This window comes from Hemitrygon akajei, chromosome 8 (assembly GCF_048418815.1).
Source record: "Hemitrygon akajei chromosome 8, sHemAka1.3, whole genome shotgun sequence".
In the NCBI taxonomy this organism is placed as follows: Eukaryota; Metazoa; Chordata; class Chondrichthyes; order Myliobatiformes; family Dasyatidae; genus Hemitrygon; species Hemitrygon akajei.
The window spans coordinates 71,848,333-71,863,801 of NC_133131.1; positions in this window are offsets into that span (position 1 = coordinate 71,848,333).

Sequence of the window (15,469 nt, forward strand, 5' to 3'; positions counted from 1 at the left end):
ATCAATGATCTAGATGATAATGTGGTAAACTGGATCAGCAAATTTGCAGATGACACAAGGATTCGTGTTATAGTGGACAGCAAGAAAGACTATCAAAGTTCAAAGTAAATTTATTATCAAAGTACATATATGTCACCGTGTACAACCCTGAGATTCATTTTCTTGTGGGCATACTCAATACATCTATAGAGTAATAACAGAATTAATGAAAAACCACAACAACTTGAGCATTCAACCAGAGTGCAGAAGACAACAACCTGTGCAAATACAAAACAACAAAATAATAAATAAATAAACAAACAAACAAATAAATAGATAAATAAATGAGCAAGCAAGCAAGCAATAAATATGAAGAACATGAGATGACATACATGGTAAATGGTAGGGCATTGAAAAATGCAGTAGAACAGAGTGATCTAGGAATAGTTCCCTGAAGGTGGAATCTCATGTGGATAGGGTGGTGAAGAAACCTTTTGGTATGCTGGCCTGTATAAATCAGAGCATTGAGTATAGGAGTTGGGATGTAATGTTAAAATTGTACAAGGCATTGGTAAGGCCGAATTTGGAGTATTGTGTACAGTTCTGGTCACCGAATTATAGGAAAGATGTCAACAAAATAGAGTACAGAGGAGATTTACTAGAACGTTACCTGGGTTTCAGCACCTAAGTTACAGAGAAAGATTGAACGAGTTAGGTCTTTATTCTTTGGAGTGTAGAAGGTTGAGGGGGGACTTGATAGAGGTATTTAAAATTATGAGGGGGATAGATAGTGTTGACGTTGATAGGCTTTTTCCATTGAGAGTAGGGGAGATTCAAACAAAAGGACATGAGTTGAGAGGGGGCAAAAGTTTAGGGGTAACACGAGGGGGAATTTCTTTACTCAGAGAGTGGTAGCTGTGTGGAACGACCTTCCAGTAGAAGTGGTAGAGGCAGGTTTGATATTGTCATTTAAAGTAAAATTGGATAGGTATATGGACAGGAAAGGAATGGAGGGTTATGGGCTGAGAGCAGGTTGGTGGGACTAGATGAGAGTAAGCGTTCGGCACATACTAGAAGGGCTGAGATGGCCTGTTTCTGTGCTGTAATTGTTATATGGTCATATGGAAGAGTCCTTGAAAGTGAGCCCATAGGTTGTAGGAACATTTCAGCGATGGGGCGCGTGAAGTTGAATGAAGTTCTCCCCTTTGGCTCAGGAGCCTGATGGTTGAGGGGTAACAACTGTTCCTGAACGTGATGGGGTGAGTCTTGAAGCTCCTGTACCACAATCCTGATGGCAGCAGCGAGAAGAGAGCATGACCTGGGTGGAGAGAGTTCCAGGAGATGGAGGCTGCTCTTCTGTGACAGTGTTTCATGAATATATACTCAGTGGTGGGGAGGGCTTTACCTGTGATGTACTGGGCCGTATCCACTGCATTTTGTAGGATTTTCTGTTCATGGCCATTGGTGTTTCCATACCAGGTTCTGATGCAGCCAGTACTCATCTATTGAAGTTGCTCAAAGTCATGCCAAATCTCCACAAACTCCTAAGGAAGTAAAGGCTTTTTTCATAATTGCACTCACGTGCTGAGACCACTGGGAAAATGGGCTGAAAAATGACAGGTGGAATTTAATGCAGACCAGTGAGAAGTATTGCACCTGGGCAGGGTTAGCCAGGGTAGGTTTAACACGGTCAATGGTAGGGTATTGAGGAGTGCTGTAGAACAAAGGGATCCGGGAATACAGGTCCATTATTCCTTGAAAGTGGGTCACAAGTAGGTAGGGTCATAAAGAAAGCTTTGTCACATTGGCTTTCATAAATCAGTGTATTGAGTACAGAAGACGGGATGTTATGTTGAAATTGTATAAGATGTAGGGACCTAATTTGGAGTATCATGTGCAGTTTTAGTCACGTACCTACAGGAAAGATAAGAAGACTGCAGATAAAATTTACAAGGATGTTGCTGGGACTTGAGGACCTGAATTACAGGAAAAGTTTGAACAGGTTAGGACTTTATTCCCTCAAACGTAGAAGGTTAAGGGGAGATATGATAGAGATTTACAAAATGATGAATGGTATAGATAGGGTAAATGCAAGCAGGCTTTTTTTCCATTGAGCTTGGGTGGAACTACAACCAGAGATCATGGGTTAAGAATGAAAGGTGAAATATTTAAGAAGAACGTGAGGGAGAACTTCTTCACTCAGAGGGTGGTGAGAGTGTGGAGCGAGCTGCCAGCGCAAGTGGTGGATGTGAGATTGATTTCAACATTTAAAAGAAATTTGGACAAGTACATGGATGGGGGGGGGGGGTATGGGTCAATCGGACTAGGCAGATTAATGGTCAGCACAGACTAGATGGGCTGAAGGGCCTGTTTCTGTGCTGTAGTGCTCTATGACTCTATGACCATTATCAGTGAAAACTATGTACAAAGACTGACAATTAACATGCAAAAGAAGACAAAAAAGCACATAATAAATATATGAGAATACTACATATAATAGTACAACAGAAAAATGATATAATATTAAAGTAATATAAATAATAATTACATCACAGAATGATGCAGGTTATCATGAGGTTCACCAGGATGCTGCCTGCATTAGAGAGCTTGTCTTATAGGGATAGGTTGAGTGAGCGAGGGCCTTTCTCTTTGGAGTGCAGGAGGATGAGAGGTGATATGATACACGTACAAACAAGCTGGATGAACTCAGCAGGTTGGGCAGCACCCATGGAAATGAGCAGTCAACGTTTCGGGCCGAGGCCCTTCGTCAGGACTGAAAAGGGAGGGGGCAGGGGCCCATAAAGAATGTGGGGGGAGAGTAGTAGGTGCCAGGTGAAAAACCAATCAGAGGAAAGATCAAGGGGTGGGGGAGGGGAAGCAGGGAGGGGATAGGCAGGAGAGGTGAAGAAGGAATGTAAGGGGAAAACACTATGGGTAGTAGAAGAAGGCAGAATCATGAGAGAGTGATAGGCAGCTGGAGGAGGAGACAGAGTGAATGTGGGATGGGGGAAGGGAGGGGGAGGGAATTACTGGAAGTTGGAGAATTCAATGTTCATACCAAGGGGCTGGAGACTCCCCAGACGGTTTTTGAGGTGTGGCTCCTCCAACCTGAGTTTGGCCTCATCATGGCAGTAGAGGATACGGACATATCCGAATGGGAATGTGAAGCAGAGTTGAAGTGAGTGGCAACCGGGAGATCCTGTCTGTTGTGGTGGACGGAGCGTAGGTGCTCGATGAAGCGGTCCCCCAATCTGCATCGGGTCTCGCCGATGTAGAGGAGGCCACACCGGGAGCACCGGATGTGATAGATTACCCCAACAGACTCACAAGTGAGGTGTTGCCTAACCTGGAAGGTCTGTTTGGGGCCCTGAATGGTGGTGAAAGATGAGGTGTAGGAACAGGTGTAGCACTTACGCTCACAGGGATAAGTGCCAGGTGGGGGATCTGTGGGGAGGGACGTGTGGACCAGGCAGTTCTGGAGGGAATGATCCCTGCGGAAAGCGGAGAGGGGTAGAGAGGGAAAGATGTCCTTAGTGGTGGGGTCCTGTTGAAAGTGGCGGAAGTTGCGGAGGATAATATGCTGGATCCTGAGGCTGATGGGGTGGTAGGTGAGGACAAGGGGAACACAGTCCCTGTTGTGGTGACGGGACGGTGGGGTGAGGGCTGAAGTGCGGGAAATGGAGGAGATGCGGGTGAGGGCATCATTGATGACGGCAGAAGGGAAACCATGATCCTTAAAGAAAGAGGACATTTGGGATGTCCTAGAATGGAAAGCTTCATCCTGGGAACAGATGCGGCGGAGACGGAGGAACTGGGAATAGGGAATAGCATTTTTACATTTGGCAGGGTGGGAAGAGGTATAATCAAGGTAGTTATGGGAGTCAGTGGGTTTATAGAAGATGTCAGAGGACAGTCTATCTCCAGAGGTGGAGACCGAGAGATCGAGAAAGGGGAGAGAAGTGTCCGAGATGGACCAAGTGAATTTGAGGGCTGGGTGAAAGTTAGAGGCAAAGTCGATGAAATTGACGAGCTCAGCATGGGTGCAGGAAGCAGCACCAATGTAGTTGTCAATGTATTGAAGGAAAAGTTGGGGAGCAGTACCAGTATAGGATTGGAGCATAGACTGTTCCACATAACCCACGAAGGGGCAGGCATAGCTAGGGCCCATGCGAGTGCCCATAGCTACACCCTTGATCTGGAGAAAGTGGGAAGAGCCGAAAGAGAAGTTATTAAGTGTGAGTACCAGTTCCGCCAAACTGAGGAGTGTGGTGGTGGTGGGGAACTGGTGAGGTCTATTGTCAAGAAAGTAGCGGAGGACTTTGAGGCCTTCTTGATGGGGAATGGAAGTGTATAAGGATTGGATATCCATCCTGAAAATTAAGCGGTCGGGACCGGGGAACTGGAAGTTATTGAAGAAGTGGAGGCCATGGGATGTATCCCAGATGTAGGTGGGGAGGGACTGAACTATGGGTGACAAAATGGAGTCGAGGTAGGCAGACACAAGTTCGGTGGGGCAGGGGCAGGCCGAAACTATGGGTCTACCAGGACAGTCAGGCTTGTGGATCTTAGGGAGGAGGTAAAAGCGAGCAGTGCGGGGTGTGGGAATTACGAGTTTTTTGGCTGAGGATGGAAGGTCTCTGGAGTTGATAAGGGCAGTGATGGTACGGGAGACAATGGTTTGATTATTTTTGGTTGGGTCCTGTTCCAGGGGTAAGTAAGAGGAGGTGTCAGAGAGCTGCCGTTTGGCCTCACTGAGGTAGAGGTCCGTCCGCCAGACCACTACGGCACCACCTTTGTCTGTGGGTTTGATGTTGAGGTTAGGATTAGTGCAGAGAGTGTGGAGGGCAGTGCGTTCAGAGGGAGTGAGGTTGGAACAGGAGAGAGGAGTGGTGAAGTTGAGACGGTTGATGTCTTGGCGACAGTTGGAGATGAAAAGATCGAGTGCAGGTAGGAGGCCCAGTGGGGGTGTCTAGGAGGAGGAGGAGGGTTGAAGACAGAAAAAGGGGTCATCAATAGGGGGAGGGGAATCCTTGTTAAAGTAGTAGGCTCGGAGACATAAGCGACAGAAGAAGAGTTCAGCGTCATGCCGGCCACGGAACTCACTGAGGTGTGGACGGAGGGGGACAAAAGTGAGTCTTTGCTAAGCACAGAACGCTCTGCCTCAGAGAGGGGAAGGTCAGAGGGGATGGTGAAGACATGGCAAGGGTTGGGGCTGGGGTCAGAGGAGGGTAAAGAGTGGGAGGTCTCAGGAGGGAGAGGGGGGTTGGGATGTTCAGGGAGAGCAGGCTGAGGGGAGGAATAGGGATCAGAAGAATGGAGGGGGATGAGGGGTGGAGGGAAGGTTGGGAGTCGTGGGGAGGATAAGGGGTAGTAGAGGAATAAGACGAGCTGTGATATGATAGATGTGTACAAGATGATAAGAGGCATTGATAGAGTGGACATCCAGAGTCTTTTTCCCAGGGCAGAAATGGCTAACACAAGAAGGCATAATTTTATAGGTGTTTGGAGGAAAGTATAGGGAGGATGTCAGAGGTAGGTGTTTTTTTTTTACAGAGAGTGATGGGCGTGTGGAATGCCAGGCCAGGGATGGTAGTAGAGACAGATACATTAGGGAGCCTCTATTCCAAGGCTGTGTCCTCTGGTCTTAGACTCTCCCACCAGAGGAAACATCCTCTCCACATCCATTCTACCAAGGCCTATCACCATTCAATAGGTTTCAATGAGGTCACCCCTCATTCTTCTGAATTCTAGTGAATACAGGCGCTGAGCCATCAAATGCTCTTCATATGACAAGCTGTTCAATCCTGAAATCATTTTTGTGAACCTTCTTTAAACCCTCTCCAGTTTTAGCACATCCTTTCTAAGATAAGGGGCCCAAAACTGCTCCCAGTTCTACAAGTGAGGCCTCACCAGGGGTTTATAAAGACTCAACATTACAACATTGCTTTTATGTTCAATATTTTATATTTTAGGTTCTCTTGAAATGAATGCTAACATTGCATTTACCTTCCTCACCACAGACTCAACCTGCAAATAATCCTGTACAAGGACTCTCAAGTCCCTTTGCACCTCCCATTTTTGTATTTTTCTCCGCTTAGAAAATAATCAGTCCTTTCATTTCCTCTACTGGAACAAAAATTCAGAGAATGAAAACCCTAAAGCACACTGCATGCTGCGTGTCCACAATCTTCCTGTTATAAACCTGAAACATTCAGGGAATTTACTTAAGTGTACAATCCCAATGGTCACTGCACATGAGGAATTTGTACCAAATAATCATTGTATGTCTGTGGGAATTGAGGACTTCATCCCAGTAGGGATTAAACACCCACAACTGCCATGCCAAAGGGTGACTGCAGGTCTACAAAGCCCAGACACAAATGGGGACACACGCACACACGCATACAGACACAGAGACATACAACCACACAGTCACACAGACAGGGCAGAAAATTGGCTAATACCAGGGGGCATAATTTCACGGTGACTGGAGGGAAGTATAGTTGGGGGGGGGGGTGGTGTCAGAGGTAGTTTTTTTTCACAGAGATAGGTGGATGCATGAACCTTGCTTCCAGGGACGGTGTTAGATACATTAAGGACATTTTTAAAAACCTTGAGCATTGCCCAATCGGAGAGAAGACGTAGTTCACTCAGAAAAGGCAGAGACTGTCAGCTGTTTGGAGCTTTGAGCAGTGGCCAATCAATGTTTGGGATTGATCGGCAAGAACTGTGTGTCGTAGAACAAAGGGATCTGAGAGCACAGATTCATAATCCATTGAAAGAGACGTCACATATAGATAGGGTCATAAAGAAAGCATTTGGAACAGTGGCCTTCATAAATGAAAGTATAGAGAGCAGGAGATGGGATGTTATGTTGAAGTTGTATAAGACATTGCTGAGACCTGATTTGGAGTACTGTCTGCAGTTCTGGTCACCTACCTACAGGAGAGATGTTAACAAGGTTGAAAGAATACAGAGAAAATTTACAAGGATGTTGCTGGGTCTGGATGCCCTGAGTTGAGACTGGAGGAATGAATAGGTTAGGACTGTATCCCATGGAACAAAAAATTGAGGGGAGATTTGATAGAGGTATTTAAAATTATGAGGGGTTTAGATGGGGCAAATGCAAGCAGGTTTTTCCACTAAGGTTGGATGGGACTATAACCAGAGATCATGGATTAAAGGTACAATGTTTAAGGGGAACATGAGGGGAAACTTCTTTACTCAGAGGGTCATGTGAGTGTGGAATGAGCTGCCAGCAAAAGTGGTGCTTGAAGCTTGATTTTAATGTTTAAGAGAAGTTTGGATAGGTACATGGATGGTAGGAGTATGGAGGACTATGGTCCCGGTGTAGGTGAATAGGAGTGGGCAGTTTAAGTAGTTCAACATGGACTAGATGGACTGAAGGGCCTGGTTCTGTGCTGTACTTTATGACTCTTCAAGAGGCACATAGATGATTGAAAAGTGGAAGGCCTTGTGGGAGGGAAGGTTAGATTGATCTTAGAGTAGGTTAAAAGGTCAGCACGACATCCTGGGCCGAAGGGCCTGTACTGTGCTGTATTGTCACTGTCCGTTTCCCTCCACAGATACTGCCCGATCCACTGACTGTCTCCAGTAGATCGTTTGTTACTCCGGACTGCAGGCTCTCTTGTATCTCCTCTAATCTCTGAGCCACTGTGCTGCTCCAGTACCAGGTGCTCTTGATCAGAATCAGAATCAGCTTCATTACCACGTCAAATTTGATGGTGGAGGGGAAGAATCTGCCCCTGAAACACTGAGTGTGTGTCTTCAGGCTCCTGTACCTCCTCTCTAAGGGTAGCAATGAGCAGAGGGAATGCCCTGGGTGATGGGGGGTCCTTACTGATGGATGATGCACACTAACACAGGGCAGAATACATAGTTCCCCACACTTACATGCAGGCAAGTGCAGGCACAGAGCCAGAGAGAGTACCTACAGTAACAGATTGCAAAAACAGAACTCATACAATGCACATATTCAGATACACGTATACTCACCCACCACACACTTTCACAATCAAAATTACTCATAAATATTGAGGCATGTACAGGTGTAAACAGCTCAGACAAACACAGCGATCGAGTGTACAGTACACAGCAGTGGTTGAAGCATTACCCTTCAGTCAGACAATCTGCCTGTTGAGAGGAAATGAGAAGAGTTCAGGGAACATGACACTTCATTTTAAGCATCGGGAAAGCACAGAATTCTTTTTCGGGACTTGCTGAGATTACAAATTTTTCAAAAATTCTGCTAGTGCTTCAGAGCAGTAAATGCTGGAATTTGACACACAAAGTAAATCTATTATCAAAGTACATATATCTCACCCTGAGATTCTGTTTCTGTTGGGCAGTTACAGTAAATACCAAAAAACACAATTAAAGACCAGACAAACAAACAATGTGCAGAACTAGGCTTGCTTGAAGAAATCCCTGGTCAATTCCCATCAGCATATAACCTGCAGCTTCAGGGCTCCCAACACACTCAGCCACTACTATACTACGATTAGGAATGCCGACCGCACTTCCATAAATCGGATCACTTGGCTGTCCATCTCCAACCTGCATTCAGGCAGAGGCTGAAGAGAAAAGCTCCAGAAAATAGGTCAACAAAAAGGTGGCGGGGAGCAGCTATGGGATTGCTTCGAGTCAGTGAACTTAACCCTGTTCAAGGACTCATTGGAGGATCTGAATGAATACGTCACGCTTGCCACAGACTTTATAAAAATGAGTGGACGAGTGTGTCCCCACAAAATCGTTCAGGCTCTTCCCCAGCCAGGAGCCCTGGACGGACCATGAGATCTGTAATCCGCTGAGATACAAGAGGTCTGAAAAGCCACCTCACGTGCAAAGTGGCAATCCCAGACCAAACGTGAATCGCTGACAGACGCTCAGCAGCTGCGGCCAGGTTTGATTGCTGTCACCTCCTACAAAGTGAAACCAAGCGACAAAGGTAACACGAGGAAATCTGCAGATGCTGGAAATTCAAGCAACACACACAAAATGAACGCAGCAGGCTAGGCAGCATCTATAAGGAGAAGCACTGTCGACATTTCGGGCCGAGACCTTTCATCAGGACTAACTGAAAGGGAAGATAGTAAGAGATTTGAAAGTAGGAGGGGGAGGGGAAAATGTGAAATGATAGGAGAAGACCGGAGGGAGTGGGGTGAAGCTAAGAGCCAGAAAGGTGATTGGCGAAAGGAATACAGAGCTGGAGAAGGAAAAAGATCATGGGACGGGAGGCCTCGGGAGAAAGAAAGGGGGAGGGGAGCACCAGAGGGAGATGGAGGTGGAGAACAGGCAGAGTGACGGGCAGAGAGAGAAAGAACAAAAAGGGAGGGGGGGATAAAAAACTAAATATGTCAGGGATGGGGTAAGAAGGGGAGGAGGGGCATTAACAGAAGTTAGAGAAGTCAATGTTCATGCCATCAGGTTGGAGGCTACCCAGCCGGTATATAAGGTGTTGTTCCTCCAACCTGAGTGTGGCTTCATCTTGACAGTAGAGGAGGCCATGGATATTCGCATTCTGATATGTTCACACATTTTAAATCCACATCCCATTCTCATTCTGATATGTCTATCCATGGCCTCCTCTACTGTCAAGTTGAAGCCACACTCAGGTTGGAGGAACAACACCTTATATACCGGCTGGGTAGCCTCCAACCTGATGGCATGAACATTGACTTCTCTAACTTCTGTCAATGCCCCTCCTCCCCTTCTTACCCCATCCCTGATTTACTTATTCCCCCCTTCCTTTTTTTTCCTCTCTCTGCCCATCACTCTTTGCCTGTTCTCCATCTCCCTCTGGTGCTCCCCTCCCTCTTTCTTTCTCCCTAGGCCTCCCGTCCCATGATCCTTTCCCTCCTCCAGCTCTGTATTCCTTTTGCCAATCACCTTTCCAGCTCTCAGCTTCACCCCACCCCCTCCTGTCTTCTCCTATCATTTCGCATTTCCCCCTCCCACTCCTACTTTCAAATCTCTTACTATCTTCCCTTTCAGTTAGTCCTGACGAAGGGTCTCGGCCCGAAACGTCGACAGTGCTTCTCCCTATAGATGCTGCCTGGCCTGTTGCGTTCCACCAGCATTTTGTGTGTGTTGCTTGACAAAGGTAACAATAAGGTTTCATTCCCAAATGAGCTCAACGCCTTTTACACTCGCTTCAACCATCGAAACATGGAGGAACCTTCAGAAACTCCCACAGCCCCTGATGGCCCTGTGACTGATATGAAATCATTTTCAGGAGGGTGAGCCCACAGTAGACATCGGGCCCAGACAGGGCTCCTGGCCAAGTACTAAAGACCTGTGCTGATCAGCTGGCAGGAGTATTCACCAATATCTTTAGCCTCTCACTTCAGTAGTTCAAGATACCCACTTTCAGTTATACTAGTGCCTAAGAAGAACGTGGCAGCCTGCCCCAATGACTATCATCCAGTAGCACCTACATCCACTGAAGTGAAGTGTTTTGAGAGGTTGGTGATGAAACACGTCAAATCCTGCCTGACAAGTGACTTGGATCTGTTTCAATTGGTGCACCAGAACAAAATATCCACAGCAAATGCCATTTCGTTGGCTCTTCTCTCAGCTCTGGAACATCTGGACAGCAAAGATGCATATGTCAGAATGCTCTTTAACAACTACAGTTTCACATTCAATACAATCATCCCCTCAAAACTAATCAATAGGCCTGAAGACTTTGACCTCAATACCTCCTTGTGCAATTGGAACCTCGATTTCCTCTCTTGCAGACCTCAGTCAGTTCGGATTGGCAACAACATCTCCACCACAATCTCCATCAGCGCAGGTGCACCACAAGGCCCTGCTCTACTCACTATACACTTTAGGCTGTGTGGTTAAGCGCAGGTCCAAAGCCATTTTCAAGTTTGCTGAGGACACCACTGTCAATGGCCAAATCAGAGGTGGTGACAAATCAGCATATTGGAGGGAGATTGAAAATCCGGCTGAGGGGTGTCACAACAACAACCTCTGTCAGTAAGAATGAGGAGCTGATTATTGAGTTCAGGAGGAGGAAACCAGAGGCCCACGAGCCCGTCCTCATTGGTAGGAATGGGTGGGGGGGTGGAGTCAGAGGTGGGGAGGGGAGAGGGTTAGCAACTTTAAGTTCCTTGGTGGTATAATTTCCGAGGATTTGTACTGGGGCCAGCACACAAGTGTCACTGTGAAGAAAGCAAGGCAGCACCTCTGAGATATTTGCCAACATTCGGCAGGCATCTAAAACTTCAAAAAACTTCTATAAATGTGGGGTGTTGACCTGAGGCATCACTGCTGGCTTGGAAAAGCAAATGCCCTTTAACAAAAATCCTACAAAAGTAGTGGTTACAGCCCAGTCCATCACAGTACAGTCTTCCCCACCACTGAGCACATCTACATGGAGCGCTGTCACAGGAAACCAGCATCCACCATCAAGGACCCCCACCACCCAGGTCATGCTCTCTTTTTGCTACTGCCATCAAGAAAAAGGTATGGGTGCCCCAGGACTCACACCACCAGGTTCAGGAGGAGTTATTACTCCTCAACCATCAAGCTCTTGAACCAGTGGGGATAACTTCACTCACCCCATCACTGAGCTGTTCCTACAACCTATGGATTCACTTTCAATGATTCTTCATCACGTGTTCTCAATATTTATTGTTTATTTATTTATTTATTACTTTTTTTGTATTTGCACAGTTTGATGTCTTTTGCACATTGGTTGTTTGTTCGTCCTGCTGCGTGTGATATTTCATTCATTCTATTGTGTTTCTTGTATTTACTGTGAATGCCCACAAGCAAATGAACAGCAGCAAATGTGTATGGTGACATATGTACTTCGTTAATAAATTTACTTTTTACTTTGATCTTTGAAAGATGATAAACTGTGTGTATAAAAATAAAAAGAAAAAATATAATAATAAATAAGCAATAAATATGGGGAACATGAGATTTAGAGTCTTTGAAAGTGAAACCATATGTTGTTGGGAACAGTTCAGTGATGGGGCGAGTGAAGCTGAGTGAAGTGCCCTCAGCAGATGTAGAGTGGTTACAAGGAAACAAAATGGGCCAAGGTGAAACAGGATCCAGTGAGATGGTTAAAATAGAAAAGAGAAGTTTGGACACCTTGCACAACTTTCACACATCTCCAGCAGGTGTCTGTACGGGGCCAAAGCAGTAAATGTTTCCATTAGGTTTGGTATCACTTGGACAAAACAAATATCTAACGAGGATGTCATGAACAGAGCAAGCACAAAAAGAGAAATAACGTATGAGATCATGAAAAGGCAACGTAACTTCATTGGACATGTGATTAGGAAAGAGGAGTTAGAATGCGTGGTAATTATGGGAAAGATTGAAGGGAAGAAAGCAAGAGGAAGGCAAAGACAAATGATGATGGAGACAGCAGCCAGAGAACTGGAAATGAATACCAATGAATTGATCCACTTGACCTGAAACAGGAGTGTGTGGGCCACGGCAGTCAAAGCTCAAACTGGGCATGGCACCTGATGATGATGATTTGCAGAAGAGTTAATAACATACAAACTATTTTGGGCATATGGGAAGCTGGTTTCGCACTTACAAAATATTACCAGAAACTTACTTCTTTATAGAAACGCCCAGCACAGAATGATTCTCAACTTCTACGCTTGTACAGACGGATATGTAGCTGGTCTCAAATGTCTCTCTGGCCTCTTACAACTTCTCCTCACTGGCCCATCACCTCCCTCTGTATCCTTCCTATTTTCCCATGGCCCACTCTCCTTTTCTATCAGATTCCTTCCTCTCCAGCCCTTTACCTTTCCCACCCACCTGGATTCACCTATCACCTTCTAGCTCTCCTCCTTCCCCTCCCCCCACCTTTTATTTTGGTGTCTGCCCCTTCCCTTTCAGTCCTGATGAAGGATCTCGGCCCAAACTGTTCATTAATTTCCATAGATGCTGCCTGAACTGCTGAGCTTTTTGTGTGTGTCGCTCTGAAATGTCTGATCTTTCTCCGTGTTCTGGCCAAATATATCTTTTCCAGTTATCAGTTTTGAGATGTCATTATGGTTTAGGATTATAGTAACTGTCTGTGTGTGAAGAAGTCTCCTTATCTCAGCTTTTCTGTTTCTGTCATATGAAACGGCCTGGTATGGAAACACCAATGCCCAGGAAGAGAAACTCTTACATAAAGTAGTGGTTACAGCCCAGTCCATCACAGTAAGGTCTTCCCCACCACAGTGCACATCTACACGGAGTGCTGTCGCAGGAAACCAGCATCCACCATCAAGGACCCCCTGCCATTCAGGTCATGCTCTCTTCTCGCTGTCGCCATCTTGAAGAGGAGCCACAGGACTCACACCAACAGGTTCAGGAACAGTTATTACTCCTCAATCATCAGGCTCTTGAACCAGTGAGGATAACTTCACTCACCCCATTACTGAAATGTTCCCACAACCTATGGATTCACTTTCAATGACTCTTCATCACGTGTTCTCAATATTTATTGTTTATTTATTTATTTATTTTAGTATTTGCACAGTTTGATGTCTTTTGCACATTGTTTGTTTGTCCGTCCTGCTGCGTGTGATATTTCATTCATTCTATTGTGTTTCTTGTATTTACTGTGAATGCCCACAAGCAAATGAACATCAGTGTTGTGTATGGTGACATATGTACTTCGTTAATAAATTTACTTTTTACTTTGATCTTTCAAAGACAATAAACTGTGCGTATAAAAATAAAAAGAAAAAAATATAATAATAAATAAGCAATAAATATGGGGAACATGAGATTCAGAGTCTTTGAAAGTGAAACCATATGTTGTGGGAACAGTTCAGTGATGGGGCGAGTGAAGCTGAGTGAAGTGCCCTCAGCAGATGTAGGGTGGTTACAAGGAAACAAAATGGGCCAAGGTGAAACAGAGCCAGTGAGATGGTTAAAATAGAAAAGAGAAGTTCAGTACAGTCCCCACCTTGCACAACTTTCACACATCTCCAGCAGGTGTCTGTACTGGACCAAAGCAGTAAATGTTTCCATTAGGTTTTGTATCATTTGCAGAAGAGTTATTAAGAGTTCTGTAGACACACAAACTATTTTGGGCATATGGGAAGCTGGTTTTCTTACTCACAAAATATTACCAGAAACTTACTCCTTTATAGAAACACCCAGCACAGAATTATTCTCAACTTCTACGCTTGTACAAGTAGGTACGTAGCTGGTCTCAAATGTCTCTCTGGTCTCCTATCTCTTCTCCTCACCAGCCCATCATCTCCCTCTGGTTTTCTTCCTCCTTCCTTTTCTCATAACATAAGAACATGAGAAATAGGTGCAGGAGTCGGCCATCCGGCCGTCGAGTCTGCTCTGCCATTTAATAAGATCATGGCTGATCTGGTCATGGACTCATCTCCAACTATCTGCCTTTTCCCCATAACTCTTAATTCTGCTACTATGTAAAAATCTATCCAGCCCTGTCTTAAACATATTTACTGAGGTAGCCTCCACTGCTTCATTGGGCTGAGAATTCCACAGATTCATCATTCTCTGGGAAAAGCAGTTCCTCCTCATCGCTTTCCTAAATCTGCTCCCCTGAATCTTGAGGCTATGTCCCCTAGTTCTAGTTTCACCTTCCAGTGGAAACAGTTTTTCTGCCTCAATCTTATCTATCCCTTTCATAATTGTATATGTTTCTATAAGATCTCCTCTCATTCTTCTGAATTCCAGAGAGTACAGTCCCAGGCGACTCAATCTCTCCTCACAGCCTAACCCCCCCATCTCTGGAATCAACCTGGTGAACCTCCTTCACACAGCTTCCAAAGCCAGTATATCCTTCCTCAAGTAAGGAGACCAGAACTGCACACAGTACTCCAGGTGTGGCCTCACCAGTACCCTGTATAGTTTCAGCATAACCTCCCTGCTCTTAAATTCAATCCCTCTAGCAACGAAGGCCAACCAATGAAGGCAATGGCAATACTGCAATTTTTTACCATTTAATTAGTAATCTACTCTTCCATTTTCCTACCAAAGTAGATGACCTTGCATTTACCAACATTGTACTCCATCTATCAGACCCTTGCCCACTCACTTAACCTATCTATATCTCTCTACAGGCTCTCCATATCTTCTGCACAAATTACTTTTCCAGTCAATTTAATATCATCAACAAACTTCGATACACTACACTCGGTCCCCTCTTCCAGATCATTAATGTATGTCATGAACAGTTGCAGGCCCAGCACCAACCCCTGTGGCACACCGCTCACCACTGATTGCCAACCAGAGTAACACCCATGTATCCCAACTCTCTGCTTTCTATTAGTTAACCAATCCTCTATGCATGCTAATACATCACCCCAACTCTAGGCATCCTTGTCTTACGGTTAAGCCTTTTGTGTGGCACTTTATTGAATGCCTTCTGGAAATCCAAGTAAATAATGTTCCTCTCTATCCACTGTGCTCGCTATATCCTCAAAGAACTCCAGTAAGTGTGTCAAACAAGCCCTGC